Here is a 22155-nt window from a genome sequence, read left to right as displayed (position 1 = left end):
GGGGAGCTGGAATAGGGGCTGCAACCTGGTGCATTCGAGGTAGGCATGCACCACGTTTTCCCTCACGCCACAGAAGGGGCAGGCCTTGGGTATGGGGGTGAACCGCGCCAGATACACGCCCGTGATCACGGCTCTGTGAAGGAACCGCCAACCGATGTCCTTGGCAGGCCATGGGACCAAGGTGGAATAAAGGCTGGTCCACCGGGGCTCCTCACCCTCCACAGGCAGTAAGGCAAGTCTGCCAAATTCAACTCTGGGAAAAACAAATACAACTCCATTGTATGTAACAAAGTTGTACCTGTAAAACAGTGGGAAATTGAAACCATAACCCAAATGGATTTGCAGGGCCAATGTCTCTTATGGCAGCAAAGTCTATGGAGTGAAACACCAACATTCTGCTCCTGAAAGTAATTCAGTTCTCATACCCTATGAAATGCTCTCATCCAATAAGGAGCACTATCCTTAAAGCAGCACAATGATTATAAATGAGGAAAGCCAAGGGTTCATATATTCATTTTATCAGGACTGTACTACAGTGTTGACAAAAGAGATGTTGATATTGTTATTAACGTGAAGAGGTAACTGCAAGATCTGCGTATTTCAGGAGTTGTTTTATCCAGCCACATTAGAAAAAATTCTCAGATTTACACAGGGGGTCCAACATTCATTTCATTGTCATTAATAATAGTCCAGCATACAGAACAGATGCAATTCAGGCAAGAGAGAGCCATGGTGCAATTTGCAGAGGGGATTTTTTCCTTTCAACTGGACTATGTTGGAAAAGTATTTTTGCTTGTGTTGTAGATGTGGGAATACTTCAGTAGTGCTCAGTGTCCTGGAGGGCATTGAAATCAAAGACACGGAAGCTGACTGCTCAATATTACTGTAATATTCATTGTTCCAGCATCCTGAATAGAGGTTTAGCCTTCCCGCAATAGATTTGGGCCTTTCTGGCCAGTTGATAAACATGGCATTGAACTGGTTAGCTGCAAAGTAAAAGCAATGGATTCTTCTCCATTAAATGTTCAGTTAAATACAGTGGTGATCACTTGTTTGAATCATCATAACCAGCTGCATGTTGTCTGATTTCTTCACGTGCAGTACCAATATCTAGACTTGTATATGTGATCTTAGTTAACATCAGTTGGAGTTAGTTCCTCTTCCAGGCATATACCTAATTCCTTTAACTGAAATGGAAGGTACATGTGGTGGTTTATCTGATGAGCACTGAAAAACATGCTGCATGCTTTCTAGGTGTTTACAGTACACAGGAGCTTGTTGCTGAACAGGTATGTCAGCTCCATACACCAATGTGAAGGAGAAGCGGTGGCCATGCAAACCATTTTCTACGCGATGAGTCAGGTTGGCTTTAATTTATATATTTTTATTTAGCAAAATACAGATCAACATCAATGTTCTTTTTTGTATGATCCAGGTGTGGAGAGATCAAGGAGGCATATTGTCTTAACCTTAGACCCCACAGGTAATCTGTACAAAAGGTCATACTGCTGCAGCCTAATCTAATATAGTTAGCTTTTTGTAAAGTTGGTGCATATAAAAATCTAGTCACCATGTTTTAAGCTGAAAACCTTGGACAAACTAAACACAATGGGCTGTGTTAAGGACAGAGTGCTAGCCTTTAATTGAATTTTCTTTCCATTTGTGGGTTCAAAACAGAACCTTGACGTTACTTCAACTGTTTTATCTTTAAATTTAACTGCATGTCCCAGTTGAATTTGAAAATACCTACATATATACTGGTCCAACATAGTAGCAATCTGATAGCTTTCCTCTGTTGATAGCTATTTCATGTGTGCATTGGTCTGAGAAGTCATTTGATTATTTACTATTGCTTTTCAGTATAACAATTTCTTCTCCATTTCTGCTGTGTAAGTAAAAAAGAAGCCCCTTTCTGTGAGTATTTTCAAAGTAAGGTCTTTTGTAAATGAACATAACAAAGCAGACGTGTAGGGTTAAATCATGTTACATGGAGGGAAAGGAAGGAAAGCCGTGCACAGCTGGAAGCATCCTCTGCCACAGGAATCTTTATAGCCAGGAGAGATCCTTATTGCTGGGGGGTAGGGTAGTATTTTGCTGAGGTTGGGACAGCCCAAGCCTGACAGTTGCCATAGACTGCAGCATATGCACTAGCTCTCTGGTGGGGCTAGACATGGCCCTTGGGGATGTCGTGTGCATTAGCCAATCCACTCACTGTCTGGAATGCTGTGGAAAGGTGGTGCCAAGCTGATTTGTGGGGAGATAACTTTCTGTGCAGTACAGGATTGAACACTGAGGGCCTGATCCAATTCCTGCTGAAGTTAGTGGGAATACTCCCACTATCTTGAGCCAAAAATGGTTCAGGCCCTTAGTGAATTTACATATTTTTTTTTCATGTTTTAGATTTTATTTGCATTTTGGTATGGAATCAGTAGAATCTGTTATGAGGTTCTGAAGAGGTCATAAGGGGAACAGATTTCTTTCCTCCAGATGGAAGCTTTAAACAACAGGGAATAATTACATGGAAATGCAAGAATCCTCAGGTAACTTATTGGATTTTATCTGCCTGATCTTTGCATGATGTGAACAGAAGATCGACCTGGCCCTGAACTCTCTTGGCAGCTTCACGGAATGATTTAAACAAGATCAGCTAAAACAATTATGCTAGATGGGTTTTAATGATCAAGGAAACCAATTCATCAGCGTGTCTCCCATTGGTACTTTCATTCTATTGCCATACACAATCTGACTTTATAGACTGGATACTTCTTTTGTAGATCAGCCCATTAAAAATCATTTAAAAAAGGCTTTAGAGCTCAACTGATAATTTGCCACATGAAATAAATATTTTAGAGTAGGAGCTACTGCGTATGATGCACAAGTGGTAACCCTTCAGCAGTATACCATTATTAATAATGAGTTTGATTTGCGGGATTATTATTATTATTATTGTCTTTTTAAGGACAGTCAATGTGCTCAGCAGTGTACAAGGCAAAATGAGACCATTCCTGCCCTGAAGAGTGTCTGATTCCACCCCTCACCCGCACTGCTGATTGTCTTGGACCAGGCCCTGAATCCCTTGCTGGACTCCACCATGTGCCTGACTCCAAGGGCCTGTAAACAGTTGATACAGCTGCACACAGTAATGAGGAAAAATCTCCTCTGGGCCTCAGAACCATACTTCCATCCTCCCCTTCTATTCGCTTTGCCTGCAAAGTCTGTTGCTAATCCACCTGCTGAAGGCACAAACAGTTGCATCCTGGAACCTGGACTACATTACACACTTATGTCGGTATAGCTACGTCGCTCAGGAGTGTGGAAAATCCAAAGTGCGAGTAATGTAGTTATATTTACCTAACCCCCAGTGTAGAGAATGCTATGTTGACGGGAGGGCTTTCCTGTCAACATAGCTACCGCCTCTCGGGGAGGTAGAGTACTGACTATGCTGACAAAAGAAACTCATCAGTGTAGGCAGTGTCTTCACTAAGCAGTACAGCTGTGCTACTGGAGCACTGTAAGTGTAGACAAGCCTTGAGAGGTGGACAGAAAATTATCTGGCACATCTTCAAAAGATTTAGGTATGTCTCCATCTGCTGGTTGGGAAGAATTGTAATCCAAGGATCTAGGCTAGTACTGAAGTTCAAACGAAAATTAGTTTTTCTGGAGTGGATAGGTGTTTCCTTATATAATCCAGATGTAATAATTTATAACATTGAAATATCTTGTTTCATATGGTGGCAATAAGATTTTTGACAGCTATGTATTTGGCCAATAGGTTAAAATGGTATTTAAAAAACAGTGAAACAAGCTACAACCTTTTTCAAAGCCTGAAAAACATCCACTATATTGCAGAAAGTCACTGATACAGAAAATCTGTAATGAAATTATTCTACAACATTCTCACTCTATCTTAGATCATCTGGCAAGATAAGAATAGAAGCAGGACTTTTCATTGTCTTTATCTAAACTTTAGGGGGTGCATTGTGAACAGAGGGTATTCCAGCTGAACATAATACATCAAATTCCAGAATGATTAGAGTCTGTGTTGTCTAATTAATTAGATTCCATGACAGTTAATTAAGTGATGACATGCGGTTGCGAGTAGTATATGAGGCAATAAATGTCTGCTTTTAGCCTTAACCAGACCTGAAAGTCATTTGTTGTAACTATGCTAATGTAGCTATATTAGGAGGAAATTACACACAAACATAGTAATGAAGATAGTTTAAGATTTTAATGTTTTTAAACAGGAGAATAAACAGTAAGACCAATGATAATATATATAAGATCAAATCTTGTAGACCTTACTCAAGCAAAATGCATGTTTAAGGAACATATTCTGGTGAATTTACACAAACATCCTCTTTGAGGTTAACATGACTACTCCACATGAGGAGTAAGATAGCAGGTTCTAGCCCAGAGTCAACAGGAAATTTGCCTAGATAAGGAATAAAGATTGCAGAATTTGCTGCTATTTTTTCTGTTGCTTTCATGTTATACACTAAAATGAATAAATAAAGGGTGAGTAAGCACTTCTCCCGAGTGTCTGCCTTCTTGCACTCCCAAATCAAAGTTTTAAATTTTTAAAATTACTCCCAAGTGCTTATGGTTGCAAAGGTACTGTGAACCGTGTGAGTATAATCAATGCGGTGATGTCTACCAAAGTCTGCAGAGTGCTTGTAAAAATAGTTTTGAGATCTGTAAATGTCTTCCTTTCATTTTAATGGGCTGTTGATGCTGAAGCCTATTGATAACATTTTAATGTGTCAGCATTAGCTATTTCACTGTTGATAAAATCATGCAGAAATAAAAGGATCATAGCATAAAGATTTGCACAATTTGCTGGGACTGGCATCTAATTTTGCATGAGGAGAGGGTGGACTGTGGCTTATGGGTGGACTTTTTTTTCTGATCTGAGCCTTGCATGCAGTGCACTGCAATCTTGGAACTGAGGCCCGGCTATGAATCTGCTGGGTCCAAATACGCTGCCAGCTTGTATGCAATGGTATAATCCCATTTTGCTTTCCATAACCTACTATATGGTCTCACTTCAGACAGCATGTTTGGGCCCTGCAGAGAGAAGCCAGGAGGCTACAAGGAGAAAAAATAGAACAGAATTGGATGGAGAGAGAAAACCAGGCATCCAAATAGGATGTCTTGTCACCCTAGAGCTGCTCTTATGGATGCGAAATACGAGTAGGGGGCATCAACCCATACCTGGTCAATTTGAACACCTTATTATTCCAAAGGCACCTTATTATTCTTAAACTGTAATTGGATGGAGAGAGAAAACCAGGCATCCAAATAGGATGTCTGGTCACCCTAGAGCTGCTCTTATGGATGCGAAATGCGAGTAGGGGGCATCAACCCATACCTGGACAATTTGAACACCTTATTATTCCAAAGGCACCTTATTATTCCTAAACTGTACTGTACATTATTCACCTGTTCCACTTTTCTTTCTTTTGCATTTAAATCTTCAGTGTTTTGTGAGAATGCGTTTTTCTTTTTCTATTACTCCTAGCTAAAGACATACTGTATCTCCAAACTGTTTTGATAGATTGCACAGAGAAGAAAATGATTCGGGGGGTGGGGGGAAATCTTTGAATGTATTTTTTGAAATATATTAGTACTAAAGCTGCCTTTAAACTCCCTGCAGGTTTAATGAGTGCCTGTTAAATTTTCTGGATAGAGAAGAATAATTTGCCAAACAAAATCCTCACTGTAGTACATTGGTTGCTTAACTATCTTTAAAAAAAAACCCCTTCAGAATAAATGAAAAATTGATCTGTTTGGTCACTGAAATATTAAATTGTGTTATCTGTCACTTGTTCAACATTGGCTTCTTAGAAGGGAAAACAACAATCACAATCAAGAGTTCTTCAGTGCCTGGAAGAAAATTGAAGCTATAAATGGACAGATGAATTATGTGCTTCCAGTGGTTTTCAAGGGAAGCATTTACCAAGGGAGAAAATTGTTTTAATCTTATAACAACCAAGGAGTAGAGTTTGTAAAACATGGAACACCTACACATACACTTATTTTCTGTTGCATAGGAACAACACAAAATAGCTTTCAACAAATATGGATGGGAAGCGGGCTTTTTCATTGTTCACTATGTTACTTTAAATCCTTAACAAATCTCCATGAAATACTCGAGAGATCTAAACACGTTGGACTAGCTGAACGTTCAGCCTCTTAGAGTATTAAAAAAAATAGAGCTATTCCTGGCATTGCTGAACGTTCTATTAAAGTGGGAATAAAAAGTAAGTTTTAGACATTTGGGGTTTAATTTAATCTGGGGAAGAGGAGAAGCTATGGCCCAAACCTGAGAATTTGGAAGTGGCCGTTGTATTTATTACTTTTCAGCAGGGACAGAGTTTGTATGTTTATGCCTATTTCTAGTTTGCTAGGCATCAGTTGGAGGAAAATACACAGCTGCAGATCTGCCACTAGGAGGCATTTATAGCCTCCCAACTTTTGACTAATGAGATCTGGCCACAGGAAAAAACTATTTTTCTGTGCATTTTTTCTTGCATAGTTATACCCCAGGTGTATTACATGAGAACCGCTTTTGCATTTATTTGGCAGGAAAAGTAATAGAAATGGTGATCTGTTCTATAAAGTATTAATCCGGTTCCTGAATGGACAGTTGAGAAGGCTGGATTATTGCCAAGGAAAATGGAGTACTCTTCCTGTTGTTGTACTGTGCTGCAAATGTGACAATGAAATTTGCCTGTTCCTGGAGTCCTCTCTGTTAGGTGTTTGTCAGAAGCCTTTAGTTTACCCAAAATGGGGGGCGGAGGTGAGGGGCGGAAACAGACTGTCTTTCTGTGATTAGAATTACCTGCTGAGATTTGGGGATTATTTTAGTTCCTGTGTGTGTGGAATGGAGCTCATGAAGTTGGCCTTATGTAGTTTAGGCTAGAAATCAGCTCATGGCTTATGGCTGGCAAATAATTTAAGAAAATTTTCCTCCAAAGAGCTATGTAGAATTGTGTGTCTGCACCTTGCTGACACAGATTGGAGATTTAGGGCCTGCTCCTGCTCACTTTGAAGTACTTTGGCATTGTGCAGGATCTGGCCCTTAGTGCTGTGTGAAGAAAATGTTTGAGATGGGCTAAGGAAGGATAATCAACTGAGTAGGGAGGTTTCTAACAGGAGGGTTCAGGACAACCAAGGTGGGTTTGTCTCTGAGACTCTAAACTTCGTTCCTCCGGCTCTTTTCACTTGTGCACAGTAATTGTTAGATATCAACTCAGTGCATTCAGGTGGCTGATGGTAATGGACAATTCTGGTTGTAATCACCACCTGACCAATGTATCTGTTTTAAGTCTGGCCAAGGTGCCTGGGTAGCTTCCACTTTGGTTGTTCTAATAAGGCCTCTCATTTTGGGGTATATGTATTGGCAGAGATTCCACTGGGTATCTTGTTCTTGGTTGTATGTGAATGCTGGTAGCAAGAGAAAGCGTTTGGTGTTTTTTCTCCTGAAATGCTTTAGAATCAGGTTTAATAGAGGATAAATCAGCTTAGTGCTAGTAAGGAGAAGGAGCAGGTTGAATTCATGTGTAAATATTCCTACTAGTAATTTACGAATCATTATCCCGGGTTCTTGAATTCTGATAAGTTTCAGGACTGAATTCAGGTTCTTAAGGGTCAGTGCAACACCAGCAGAGAAGGTAATTGATGATGGTGAGCAAGGAGAAGTAAACAAAAGTGAGGAATTGTGGCACTTTGGAGAACCAGACCTTCTACTTTGGAACTGATAAATACAGAGGGATGTGGACAGCAAGTAACAATGCCTGGTGCCCATACAATGGATATCCTGTCCTTGACACACCTACTTTTGGCTAGGATGGCCTTAGTTCATTTGGCCAGGGACAAAAGAGAAATGTGGCCACAGCGTCATTACGTAGGGATACACGTTCCACTGCTCTAATATGGAGGAGACCAAATGGAGAAATCTGCATGAAACTGAATTTAATTCGACATATAAATTAGGAGCTAGTGTGGTCCAGTGGACATGGGTTCAGTTCCAAAATCTGCCATTGACATGCTGTGAAGCCTTGGGCAAGTCCTGTTATTTCTCTGTCTTTTGCTTTTCCCATCTGCAAATGGTGGATAATTATCCTTATCTTTCACGGATGAAAATCATGCTAGGAGAGCTAAATATTCTAGATTCTGTTTTGTTGTTTTCAGTGTTATATCTGTGATATAACAGTAGCTGTCTTTGGGGAGCACTGGGATTTTCCAAGTTGGCAACACTTATATTTAGACGTTTAAAAGAAGGGTTAGTCTGAATTATTACTTTAGATTTTCAGGCAGACTGGTTATTTGTGATGTCTACTGGGCACTTTTATAATTATGAATAGGAAAATGTAATTCAGTGTTCGCTTGATTGGAGGTAAGAGGCTAGACCATGTATAGACCTAAATCCTTATACTTCAGCATATGCAATCTCTTGACCGAATGAAATTAAAATAGTATGTGGCAGGGTCACACATTTTTCAGCCTTGTGATTGCTCAGAGGGGCAGCACACAACATGAGTGCAGTCCTGTATTACTAACATAGGACTAGGCAGTATGCAGGAAAGCTTGAGGCCTGATCCTTCATTCCTTACTAAGGCAAAACTCTGCTCTTGGATGTAAGGACTGCAGGGCTAGGTTTGTGTTGGAAGGTGCACAGTCCCATTTGATGTAAGGGGTTGTGCCTTAAAGAAACCTCCATCTGTATGCTGCCATCTGTGATACGTGAAGGGTTAATTAGACAGAGAAAATTACCTAATTTGTTGTTGCAGATGGGGATTCAAGTGCGGAAATTCTGCTGCTATGTTAAGCCCCAAGACCTGAATTGTTTTCTTAGAGCCCTGTCTATAAAAATGTTTCTCAGCGCTTTTACTATTTTTTTGTTTTAGCTTGCAAAGAAACCCCTAAAATGTACTCCTTCATTATGCTTCTATTCATCCAGGGTGACATTACCTCTTTTGCAGGAAACCCACATGAGACCCTGTGCACCACTAGAATCCCACTTAAGTCCTGAAGTGGGATGTAACTGGTGGCTCTCTGCACAAAGCTGAATTTCACCCATAGTACATTGCTTCCCCTGCTTCTGCTTGGCATAACTCTAAATAAGGTGAAAAATTAGACACAAAAGGAGTGTTAGGAATGACCAGGAGTGTGGATAATGCACCTGAGCACAGAGTGCCTGAGGGCCAGGGGAGGAAACATAGGAAAGAATCCAGAAAACTGGGGTGCAGGAGTAACTGCAGCCCTAAGGCTTTGACAACTTAACTACTGATCTTTTCCACATTGAATAGCTGGAGCATTAATCGTGCTGCTCAGGTGGATAGCATTAAACGCCTCAGCAATGTAGCTCTCATCTTTTCATCTTAAGAAACTATCTTCAAACATGTATTTTAAAGTATTATTTAATACCCTTAAAGAGAAACCAATCAGCTGGCAAGGACTGGGTCACAAATATTGCCAACATAAACAAAAGAAGAAACCAAATCCCATTCTGTGCAGCAGTCAATGCAAATCAAAGAGTAAGAACATTAAAAGTATCCAGCAGTCATGGGCAGGTAAGGGGGAAAGATTGGATGAGTCCGTGTCTTGATGAAATTAATTGCTTACCAGGAAAAAATGGGCCAGATCTCCAACTCCTTTCTAGCTGCTTTGTGCTACAAAAATCACCTGGGAGCTCTGACATAATGGGACAATGGGGAATTCCCGAGATCCCCAGCATAAGGGATAAGAAGGGAAGTGCACTGGGCTCTGCCAGTCCCCCTGCCAACAGAACAGACCCTAGGAGACCATTTCTGCCAATGTAACTAAGCAGCCTAATGAAAGTTGCATTGTTTATTCCAAGGCTAAATTTGGCCCATGGATACTATGGGAAGTACATTAGTGTAGGAAAAAAATTTTTCAGGCCATTACCTATTTATTCTGTTGGGGGCCCTTCTTAAGTGTTCATATTTTGAGTCAATATAGACTGTTATCAAAGCTATGTGTTTTGACAGATCCTCAACTGTGTGTATTTGGAAAGGTTCTTCATGTACCTCCTAAATCAAAAGATATAATTTGAAGGGAGAAAATTATGGTTCATAAAGTGTTTCTCTTAAGTGACATGACTATGCTTAGACCACTGCAGGACGGCCTAAACTGAGAAATACATATTTCCATACAAATTACAGTATACTGCAGCCAAGAGGTCAATTAGAATGTCTGGAGACCAAGACCTCTCAAATATCTCCATTCAGTCTGCCATTCAAACGAGATGAGAAATACTTTCAATTGGTGTAAAGAATTTGGACTCTTCCAGAGACTGTGTAGAGACTGTTGGAAAGTAGCATTCCCTGCAGGGAGGGACTTTCAGAGTCTGTGAGATCCAGTAGGAAATTTGTAAGGCTTCTGCAACCTAATAATTTGTCTCCTGCCAAGAGAGAATTACAGAACCTGCTGAATATTGCAGAAACCATGATGGATTTTCCATTGGTCATCACTGTATCAAATTCAGTGTAACAAAACTGGCTTTACTAAGACCTGTATATTAAGTAACATGGTCATCTTAAATCTAAAGCACCTTTCATGTGGAAGGAACCCACAGCACTTTGCAAATTGTGTTTATACATACTACAGGAATTGCTACACCCTCTGCTGAAATGCAGCCACTTCTGGAATGAAATACAGCAACTGTTTAACAGTGCATAGCAACATTACACAGTTGATGACAGGAAGTAAATACTTTAGCAAACTGAAATTATGGAGGGATATTTTCAAGGCAGCAGAATAGAATATCCCCTTCTCGTGTGAAAATTGCAGAGAGGTTTTTAAATGACCAAAAGTTGTCAAGACTTCTGTTTGGCATTTCATCCAAAAAAGATGATATCTTGATGAAAGACAAGCTAAGTTCCTTACCTTTGACCAGAGTCACAAGGCCCAGTCCTGCATTTACTGTAGTCAATGGCAAAAATCAGCTGTATGTCTGTGGTGCAGGATCAGGCCTGAAAAGACCCAGACTGAATCAAGTTTAATTGAAAATCTCATGATATCTCAATGGGTAACCTGGAGTGGAATTTGTGCTTCTGCTATCTCCTCCGAACTAGATTAGGATTTTGCATGCCCTTGAAAATGAGAGGCCTGTCATAAGAAAATAGAGACCATGACAAGCGCAGAGTTTCTCTACAGAAATCTGACAGGTAGGAAATATTGAAGCTACATATCGCCATCTCCAGTGGAGAAAACTGGTAGAGGTTTTGAAAGCTGCTCTGTGAAGAAAAGTTCTTCATGAGCATTAAGCCTATTAACTATGGGAGTATACAGTTAACAAATGAAGAAGTGATTGAAACCATAATTTAATTTATGAACTGCAAATGGCACTAAAATCAAGTGAAACTAGATTTGTAGTTGAGTCCTTGTTCTTGTCTCTAATAAACTTAAACGTACATTTTCCAGATATCAATCACTTGAAATTCACCTCTATATAGTCATTTTTGACTGAAACGCTGAGTGACTTACAATATTTTTGTGCTGTTTTAGATGAACAAATACTTCTCCCAGAAGTCAAAAAAGCAGTTTTTTGACTAGTAAGACAGTATTTGTTTCCTTGCAAAGCAATGCTTTAATATTAAAAAATCTATTAATTTAATAAAACAAATCTTTGTAATTAAAAGCATTCACTAAAAAAACTGTTTTAAAGACAAGGTTCCTTTTCATTTTTAAATGATTTGTTAGGTGTTTGCCCAAAGGCAGCATTGGAGAAGTCTCTCATAATTCCTTCAAAAAGTACTGAACTCCATGGGAGTTTATAATTCTTGTTGTAAATGAGTTGCCTGGTGGAATGTTAATGCTGTCTGGGGGCAATGGAGTTTCTTAATTTATGGTGCATCTTTTCACAGCATCTGTTTGTGAAGGAACTCCTGATCTTCATGGCAGTATAAGGGCCTAAGGCCTGACCCTACAATACTTTTCTTGCATGAAGCGCAGAGTCGTGTTCCCATGGAAGCAGGAGTACGCCCTATAGCAAGCATGGGTTAGGTCTGTAATCAGGTAGGCCAAGATTTTCAAAAGTGATTAGTGATTAATTGCTCAGGAAAATAGACCAGGGTGAGCTCTTAACTCTGCTTCAGCCCCTTTACAACACTCTAAAAGGGCTGGAGTGGAATAAAGGGCCCTCAGACAGCCTTGGTTCCAGCCCTGGGAGGATTCCCCTGGAGCAGGCACTGAGTAGGACCATTGTAAAACTGTCTCCAAGGACCGTCCTGGCATGCTGGCAGAGAGAGAAGGGAAAATAGGAATGATGGGCCTGTTGTAGCGCCATGGCAGAGATATGAGGCAGCACTGCAGCCCATGGGATCGAATGAGAAGGCAGCTGTAACTTAGCTCCCAAAGTTTTCTAAATTATGCCATGTACACGAGAGCAGCCCCCGACCAGGAGGGTGCAAAGGCAAATTAAAGCCAGTTTAGCACATCCTTCCTCCTGGACTCTGAGCACAGAATCTCGGTCCTGGGCATCGTTATGGATAGGGAAAAAAATCTTAAATGGTATCAAAAAAGTAATAAAGAATAATGCTGAGAATATACAGTGCTATTATATGGTATGCCCTCACCTAGAATACTGTGTTTGCTTACAGGTACTCCGTCTCAAAACAGATATGGTAGAAATAGGAAAGGACCAGAGAAGAGCAGTGAAAATGATTAAAGGCTTTGAAAGACTTCTGTATGAAGAGATTACAAAGATTAGGATTATTTAGTAGGAAGTGACTACAGATACTGATATGCAACATAATCATAGATTATTAGGGTTGGAAGGGACCTCAGTAGATCATCTAGTCCAACCCCCTGCTCAAAGCAGGACCAATCCCCAAATGGCCCCCTCAAGGATTGAACTCACAACCCTGGGTTTAGCAGGCCAATGCTCAAACCACTGAGCTATAATGAATGATGGTTGTTTGGGCATCCCTATGTATTCTTTCTTATAATACAAGAACACAGGGATGCACAATGAAATTAAAAAGCAACAGATTTAAAACTAAAACAAAAACATTTCGTTTTACAAATGTGAACTCATTGCCACGAGGTACTAGTAAAGTACACAGGATTTGATATTTGTATAATAATTATCTAGAGGTTACAAGGTGTATCAGTCCCAATTTGTTTCAGAACATAGGGGGTCTAAATTCCATCTCCTCCAAAGCAAGTTACTGGTCTCTGCTACACAAAAGGATACCAGATTAATTTCCCATTGGTTTGGATCTGGTATGAGAATCCGTGTAATCCAAAATATATATAGATTTTTTTTTAAACAAACTCTCAGGGTTTGTTCCCTTTGTAGCTAAGGCTGTGCTGCTATGACTGCACCAGTATGACATCTTAGCACCAGTTTAATAAGTACTCTAACTTCAGTGCCATAAGTGAAAAACAAAGTATGTTTCACGGTTGTCATTGGTTTCCCTGCATTGCAGAAGCTGGATGGAGTTTTTATACAGCCTTGGCTCTTAAGTACCGTAAAGAACAAAATGAAATTGTGCGTGGCTGTGTGCAGAGCACCTAGGACCAGATTGTTAATGGAACTTCTACAATCTGGTTCTGAGTATGCAAAGGAGAGAAAAGGGCAAGAAGCCTTCCTGGCTGTTAAGCCCTACCCCCATGTTAGTACATTTGCTGCCCCTGCCCATCTCCGCAGTGGCAAGCAAAACTGATTAGGTACACAGGGCCATTCATGCTGCACCTTCTCCTACATTCTGTAGAGTTCAGGTACGATGTCTATCGGAGCTTCCCCTTACTAGCACATCTCTGCTCTGCCCCACAGGCCTGACCTAAAACCCATTGAGGCTAATGAGTCTTTCCACTGATTTCCATGGGCAGGCTGTTTGGGTTCACAGTCCTTTAAGTGGTAGGACAGCAAGGTGTTGTCAGGAGAGAATGGAGATGGGGCATATCTAAGGAAGCTAATCATTGCCATTTAGGTTTAAAAAAATTGTGAAACATTATTAGATAAGTAAAAACACATACATATGCATTGACCGAAACTGGTGCAATACTTAGGGCATTTCTACACATACAGCACTGCAGTGGCACCGCTGCAGCATGTCTTCTGAAGATGCTTTGTCCATGGGAAGCTGTCCTGCTGACAAAGCGCTGTGCACAGGAACACTAATGTTGGTGTAATTTATGTCGCCTGGGGTATTTTATTCACACCCCTGAGTGGCGTAAGTTATGGTAACATAAGATGTGGTGTAGACATAGCCTTAAGAATACTCACTCTGAAATTTTGTTCATGTAATTTTTAACTCATTCTGATTATTTTTGACAGACATACTCACTATGTATAAATTGCCGAACTCAGTAATTTAGGTATCATGATGGATAATTCTTATGCCAACGCTGCATGTTTCAGAAAAGTATATGTGGTATCAGCTAAATTTAGTTATACCAAGAAACTGGAGTTAGTCAAATTTTAAAACAAAATAAAAATATTTTTATAGACTAATTTTGCAAAAAAATTTAACCTTTAATAAGATTTTAGAAAAAAAAAACCATTGTGCTACTACATTTTAATAGGGGGAGGTTTTGTAAGGTAATTTTAAACTAGAAGATTGGGAGGATTAATAGAAAGAAGACATATGAAAGACCTATGAAAATATACCAGGGCTAATGCATTGGTGTATTATGAGAATTCTGTAATTGATGTACTGCACCACATGATGGCAGTGTATTGTAGGATATAGGCTAGGAGCCGGCTTTACAGTCTCTGTATGTGACTTCATAAAATGTACTTTTATTAATTTCTTAGAAACTGTAATTCATGGCCACTGATTGAGAAATGAGAATTTTCACAATGAGGATCTGGTTAAATAGATGCACAAACAGCCTATAAATCCAGGTGTATGAGAGCAACTTCAGAGGGGTTTAATCTACAGTTTCTTCTGAAGTCCAGAATCTCTGATCCCATGACCATTAGAAGACTTTTGGGGCTGCCAAATATAGTTCCATGTTTCTGCTTCCACTGAAGTCAACTCCTCGTGTCTTTATTGAGAAGATGGACTGGCCTGTGATGGGGGCGAGCAAGGAAAGAGCTCAATTATGCTGTATTTTAAGATATTCTCCAAAATATCATTGAGTGGGTCTAGATTAGGGTGACCAGATATCCTGTTTTTATAGGCACAGCCCTGATTTTTGGGTCTTTTTCTTATATAGGCTCCTATTACCCCCCACCCTCTGTCCTGATTTTTCACATTTGCAGTCTGGTCACCCTAGTCTAGATTCCTGCATATAGCTCTGCTTCAACAGTTGGGGTTTCCGGATGCTTCCATGGCCAGTGCTGTTCTGTTGAGGTGAAGAAAGGAAGGAGTATTGATTAAATCACAGCCAGAGGCAGGGGATAGTGATAAAAGAACGTTGAGTGCTTGAAATATGATCTCTGTTAGCATTGATTAGATCGTAATAATTGCTGGGGAGAGCACTTCCTGACAGCTAATGTCTAGTAGGTCACCCTTTACCTTGGGCATAAACTGCCAGGAAATGCCTTCTTCATTAATCACCACTGTTCTTCTAAACTAAGAAAATATAAACAGGGAAAGAAATTATATGGCATATTAGCACCTTCCCACTTATTTATTTCTGTTTGTTTTAAAACATGTTCAGCTGCAGCTCAGCACAAGGGTCCAAAACAATTAAGTAGTGTAACATACAAATTAGGACAAGGGTTTAAAATAAGAGATCCTACCAGCCCCACATTCCTCAGGATTCTTCTGCCATCCAGTTTGATCTACTCCCAGAAAAAAGCCTGGGGGGAAAAAATGAGCTTTGCAGCATGATCCAAAGGTCAATACATTTGGGTTCTGGTAGACAGAGAGAAGCAAACTCCAGTATTAGGAATCCTTCACTTAGAACATCACGCCTCCAAACTAGGGCTGTCAAGGGATTAAAAAAATTAAGTGTGATTAATCGCGCTGATAATAATAGAATACCATTTATTTAAATATTTTTGGATATTTTCTACATTTTCAAATATATTGATTTCAATTACAACACAGAATACAAAGTGTACAGTGCACACTTTCTATTTATTTTTATTACAAATATTTGCACTGTAAAAAAACAAAAGAAATTGTATTTTTCAGTTCCCCCATTATAAGTACTGTAGTGCAGTCTCATTATCATGAAAACTGAAATTACAAATGTAGAATTATGTACAAAAAATAAGTCCTACAAGTCCACTCAGTCCTACTTCAGCCAATTGCTCAGATAAATAAATTTGGTTATAGTTCGCAGGAGATAATGCTGCCTGCTTCTTGTTTACAATGCCATCTGAAAGTGAGAACAGGCATTCTCATGGCACTGTTGTAAAGATATTTATTGCAAGATATTTACGTGCCAAATGCACTAAAGAGTCATATGTCCCTTTGTGATTCAACACCATTCCAGAGGACGTGTCCATGCTGATGATGGGTTCTGCTCTATAAAGATCCAAAGTGGACTGACACATGTTCATTTTCATCATCTTAGTCAGATACCACCAGCAGAAGATTGATTTTCTTTTCTTTTTTGGTAGTTCGGGTTCTGTAGTTTCTGCATCTGACTGTTGCTCTTTTAAGACTTCTGAAAGCATGCTCCACACCTTGTCCCGCTCAGATTTTGGAAGGTACTTCAGATGCTTAAACTTTGGGTCAAGTGCTGTAGCTATCTTTATAAATCTCACATTGGTACCTTCTTTGCATTTTGTCATATCTGCTGTGAAAGTGTTCTTAAAATAAACATGTTCTGGGTCATCATCTGAGACTGCTATAATATGAAATATATGGCAGAATGCAGATAAAACAGAACAGGAGACATACAATTCTTCCCCAAGGAGTTCAGTCACAAATTTAATTAATGCATTATTTTTTTTTAACAAGCATCATCAGCATGGAAACATGTCCTCTGGAATGGTGGCTGAAGCATGAAGGGGCATATGAATGTTTAGCATATCTGGCACGTAAATACCTTGCAATGCTGGCTACAAAAGTGCCATGCCTGTTCTCACCTGTTTCAGAAACAGGCAGCAGTATCTCCCATAAATGTAAACAAACTTGTTTGTCTTAGTGATTGGCTGAACAAGAAGTAGGACTGAATAGACTTGTAGGCTCTAAAGTTTTACATTGTTTTGTTTTTAAGTGCAGTTATGTAAAAAAAAATCTACACTTGTAAGTTGCACTTTTCCGATAAAGAAATTGCACTACGGTACTTGTATGAGGTGAATTGAAAAATATTATTTTATCATTTTTACAGTGCAAATATTTATAATAAAAAATAAAGTGAGCACTGTACACTGTATTCTGTGTTGTAATAGAAATCAATATATTTGAAAATGTAGAAAGACATCCAAAAATATTTAATAAATTTCAATTGGTATTCTATTGTTTAACAGCGCACTTAATTGTGATTAATTTTTGTGAGTTAACTGCAATTAATCAACAGCCCTTCCTGATTTAAACCAAGGGGTTGTTAGAGCAAGAACGTCCGTTAATCTCCACAGTTATTATACTACAAGGGCAGAGAGGCCATCTCTGGAGTAATCATAACCTAAATAATTTAGGCTGGGATTTTTGGAGATATCTAAGGGAGTTAGGCACCCCATTGCCATTGAATTCCAATGGGATTTTAGCACTTAGCTCCCTTAGGCACTGGGAAAATCCCAGTTTTAGGGCTTCATAGGTAAGGCCATACTCCACTATAATCCCTTTCATTAAAGTTGAGATGATGCTTCCATTCTAAGGGCTAGATCTTGGTCCCCAAATGCAACCAGTGACGTTGCACTCTATATGATTTTATGAAAACATGCTAATGAGCAGGGCCGGCTCCAGACCCCAGTGCACCAAGCGCGTGCTTGGGGCGGCGTGCCGCGGGAGGGCGGCAGGCGGCTCCGGTGGACCTCCCACAGGCATGCCTGTGGAGGGTCCGCTGGTCCTGCGGCTCCGGCACTGCGGGAGGTCCACCGGAGCCGCGGGACCAGCGGACCCTCCGCAGGCATGCCTGCGGGAGGTCCACCGGAGCCGCGGGACCGGCGACCGCCAGAGCGCCCTCCATGGTGCGCCGCCCTGCTTGGGGCGGCGCAATTCCTAGAGCTGCCCCTGCTAATGAGTGTGAATATAATGTAACTGGAATATGCTTCATGCAAAAGGTCTCTTGTAAGTTATCATTACAAAGTTTATAATCTACTGAGTGTGGTCATCTCATTTGTATAAATGTATCATTCTTGTATCTGAAACTAGAAATATGAAATATAACTCTGAGGTCCTATTGTAATTATGTAAAGTGTGGGCCATTAATGGTGGCTTGGAATCTTAATGGCTCCCATTAACCAGGACAACTGATCGTAAATGGCTCTGTTTACTTGTAAGTCTTCCTGTATATGTGTGTGCTGGCAAGTGGGTGATGAAGTCTTACAGTGACATGTGATCATGTCATCTGAACTGGAATCCATCTTTAACCTGGTGCTTTTCCATTTAGAAGGAGGGATGGGAACCCAGAAAGGGATGAAGGATTCCTGCCTTGTGCAAAAGATATAAAAGGGGGTGGAACAGAACAAAGGGGGCTGCAGTCATGAGAAATCCCCTAGCTACAACCTGAGCTGGAACAAGGACTGTAGCAGGAGAAAGGATTGGGCCCAGACTAGAAAGGAGTCTAGTCTATGAAAGAAGCTTCTTGGAATATCTCTGAGGGTGAGGTTTCATCTGTAATCAGTGTCTTACTGTATTAGGCTTAGACTTGTGTGTTTTTGTTTTATTTTGCTTGGTAATTTACTTTGTTCTGTCTGTTATTACTTGGAGCCACTTAAATCCTTCTTTTTATATTTAATAAAATCACTTTTTGCTTAATCACTTTCTCTGGATTAATTAATAATACCTGGGGGGAACAAACAGCTGTGCATATCTCTCTATCAGTGTTATAGAGGACGGACAATTTATGAGTTTACCCTGTATAAGCTTTATACAGGGTAAAACAGATTTATTTGGGGTTTGGACCCCATTGGGAGCTGGGTATCTGGGTGCTGGAAACAGGAGCATTTCTTAAGCTGTTTCCAGTTAAACCTGCAACTTTTGGGGGACATAGTTCAGACCTGGGTCTGTTTGCAGCATGTCTGGCTCAACAAGATAGGGTACTGAAGTCCCAACCTGCCAGGGAAAACGGGCTCAGAGGTAGTCGCAGCACGTCAGGTGGCAGTCCCAAAGGAGTCTCTGTGATCAAACCTGTCACACAACCATACAAGGGAGACTTGTATGGAATCTGCTATGGGAGCCCGCTGTGCAGCCTCTACATGCAGATTTTGGCCAAGAAACCACATAGTTGAGGACCCACTTGCTGCATCCCCAAATTCCTTCTCCCTGGGCTCGCTGAAGAGGTTGCCACAAAGCTCTGCTCCATGATATGCAAAGGGATGTTCAGCCCCTTGTCTTGTCACTCGATACCCTGCCACTGCCTGTATAGTGGCACCCCCACTGTTTCATTATCATTAGGACCTTCTACAGCCCTCCTGCACCCAAGAGGGATTTGCCCCTAAAGCCCAGTTTTCAGTCACTTTTATCAAATTTCTAATGGTTCCTATTAGCCAAAAAGTGATTTTTAAATTTTATTTTGAGTATTCAAAGTTTGTCATCCAATTTATTATTTTTCTAATCTGAATTTGATTCCAAGGAGAGGATGGAACCTCCATTTACCTAATAATCAATGTTTAATTTCTCCTTTCTCTTCACACATGTGACTCAAACAATTTTTTCTATCTTTTCCAGAGTGTGATGGACAGAGAGTCAGATTCTCAGAAGAGCTCAGCTTGCAGTTAGGCACCAAAATAGGGGGCCAGATTTCCAGGGAACTCAGCCTGTTGGGTGTGGAGCACTCCTGAAAATATGGCCTTTTATTCTCAGTGAGGACAACTGCATTGGAAGTCACTGAAGAAGTTTGCTGTAGAGATGATGAAGTTATGAGACATTAGAGTGCATCTCTCCTCCTGGATGTTTGCTGGTATGAATTTAGGAAGGTGAGCAACTCTGATCATTAGGGTTATTTTCAATATGTGCATATCAAACTATATAGTGCCATTGTAATTATTTATTATTAATTTCTCTAATATTAATCAGATTATTCAAAGTGCTTTACGTTAATCAGATGTTGAACAAAAAATAAACATCTTAATAGTTAATCCTGGGACTGTTTTAGAAATACCCAGAAAGTCTGCTGCATAAACATAAGACATGGAAATTCCCACTACAGAGAAGCTAAACATGCAAATAGCCTGCAGCTGGAAATTCCACTAGAAGGGGCAAGGGATGTAGGTTAATTAAGGAAGAACATAAAGTATGAAAAGGTACATGGATCTGAAAAATGGCCCTGATTCACCTCCCAGTGAAGTCAATGGGACTCTTTCTGTGACTTCAATGAGTGATGGGTCATTCAAAAAGTCCCTCAGATACTTAGTGTTGTTAGAATCGGGCAATTGCCTCATCTCACTGAAGCTGTTGAGCATAGAAGCTGACTTTCCTTCAGGCTACACTAGGGTACAATAAATGCCCCTTTGTTTAGTGATAGCTGAAACAATAAAAAACCATCGCCCAAGGACTAGACTGCATGCAAGCTAAGGCCAGTGGCTGGGCCATGCAGTCCAAGGGGTTTTCTGGGGCCCAATAAATGCAGGGGCAGGGGATTTTTTGATTGCAGCTGTGTGTGTGTGAGGCTACGTCTTCACTACCTGCCGTATTGGCGGGTAGCGATCGATTTTTCAGGGATCGATATATCGCGTCTCATCTAGACGCGATATATCGATCCCCGAACGCGCTCCTATCGATTCCGGAACTCCACCACCGCGAACGGCGGTGGCGGAGTCGACATGGAGAGCCCCGGACATCGATCCCGCGCCGTGAGGACGGGTAAGTGATCGATATAAGATACTTCGACTTCAGCTACGTTATTCATGTAGCTGAAGTTGCGTATCTTATATCGATTTTCCCCCTTAGTGTAGACCAGCCCTGAGACAGAGAAGCAGCAGAAATATCACAGAAGCACACAGAGAAGGCAGCAAGGAAGCCTGACAACCAGACAGAAGTATTTGTAGAATGATGCTGAGAGAGAAAGAGAGAGAGCTATATGAGAAAAGTGCTGTCTGAAAAGAGGCTTTGAACTGTGAGCAAATAAACTCTCATGATGTTTGATTCCCACTGTGTTCTGGGTAACAGAACTTTATGTACATTCTCTGTAAATAAATACAATTGCATCAAAGAAATACCTGCATCGACTGTCAATTTCTCCTCCTACTAGACACAACCCACAAGACTCTGAAAACCTCTCAGGCCAAAAAAGGGTACCATAGAACCCTAGAAAACAGAGAAGAAAGAGACCAATGAGGTCATTTAGTCCCCTGTTTTGCCAGTGTCAGATTGTTCCTTACAGGATATTTTCTAGTTGTTTGTTGTGACAACATGTAACTGTCCAAGCACCTTCACTTCAGACAATTGTCTAGATCTTACTTTCTGGAAAATTCCTGATAGTCACCATTAATGTTCATTTTCTTAATTTCACCCCATTATTCATAGTTATAACTCCTTGAATGACACCAAATAATTCCTTGGAATTTATGGGCCAGATAAACTCATTTATACCAACTGAAAATTGACTTTGTTAAAGCTGTAATTGTTTACATTAACTGAGAATCTGGCTCTACATCTCTCAAATATTTGTAGATGGTATCATATATATCTTCACGCTGCAACCCCACATTCTTTAGCGACCACTTATGGAAAATAATTAAATATATGTAGCTTAATTGTTCCTTGTAAATCAGTCCCTCCAGCACCTTAATCATTTGTGTTGCTCTTCTCCGAACTCCCTCCAATTTGTCATTAGATTTTGTTACAGTCTTAAAGGTTAACAACAAGGATTTAATCCTGTTTCTCCATTTCGGTCATCTTAATATAGTTGAACAAATAATACAGTAACATGAAGAGAACAATAGGCCCAGCAAGAGATTAAATAAGCAGCATGATTCTGAATAGGCTAAATAAATAATAAGCCAAAAGGGCAGCAGAAAGACCATTAAAACAGTTATTCTGAGAAACAGCTAAAGCAAATGCTAAAGCATTCAGTAGCAGAAAAAAACAAATGAAACCTACAAGATCATACAAG

General features: G+C 40.2%; 2 long non-coding RNA genes across 2 annotated transcripts; one reads left to right on the top strand and one right to left on the bottom strand.

The window, feature by feature from the left end:
* The first annotated feature begins 1262 nt into the window (after positions 1 to 1262).
* LOC120409525 lies at positions 1263 to 21211 on the top strand. The gene is made up of 4 exons (XR_005601322.1): positions 1263 to 1362; positions 2401 to 2540; positions 19770 to 20017; positions 20991 to 21211. It is a non-coding gene; the product is annotated as an uncharacterized LOC120409525 (long non-coding RNA).
* Positions 14970 to 15866, bottom strand: LOC120409526. The gene is made up of 3 exons (XR_005601323.1): positions 15725 to 15866; positions 15498 to 15554; positions 14970 to 15047 (listed from the first exon to the last, which is right to left on the bottom strand). It is a non-coding gene; the product is annotated as an uncharacterized LOC120409526 (long non-coding RNA).
* Positions 21212 to 22155: the final 944 nt, after the last annotated feature.

Source organism: Mauremys reevesii, linkage group 7 (assembly GCF_016161935.1).
Source record: "Mauremys reevesii isolate NIE-2019 linkage group 7, ASM1616193v1, whole genome shotgun sequence".
Taxonomy (NCBI): domain Eukaryota; kingdom Metazoa; phylum Chordata; order Testudines; family Geoemydidae; genus Mauremys; species Mauremys reevesii.
The sequence above is the reverse complement of the archived record's forward strand: the minus strand, read 5'-3'. Positions and strand labels throughout refer to the sequence as shown.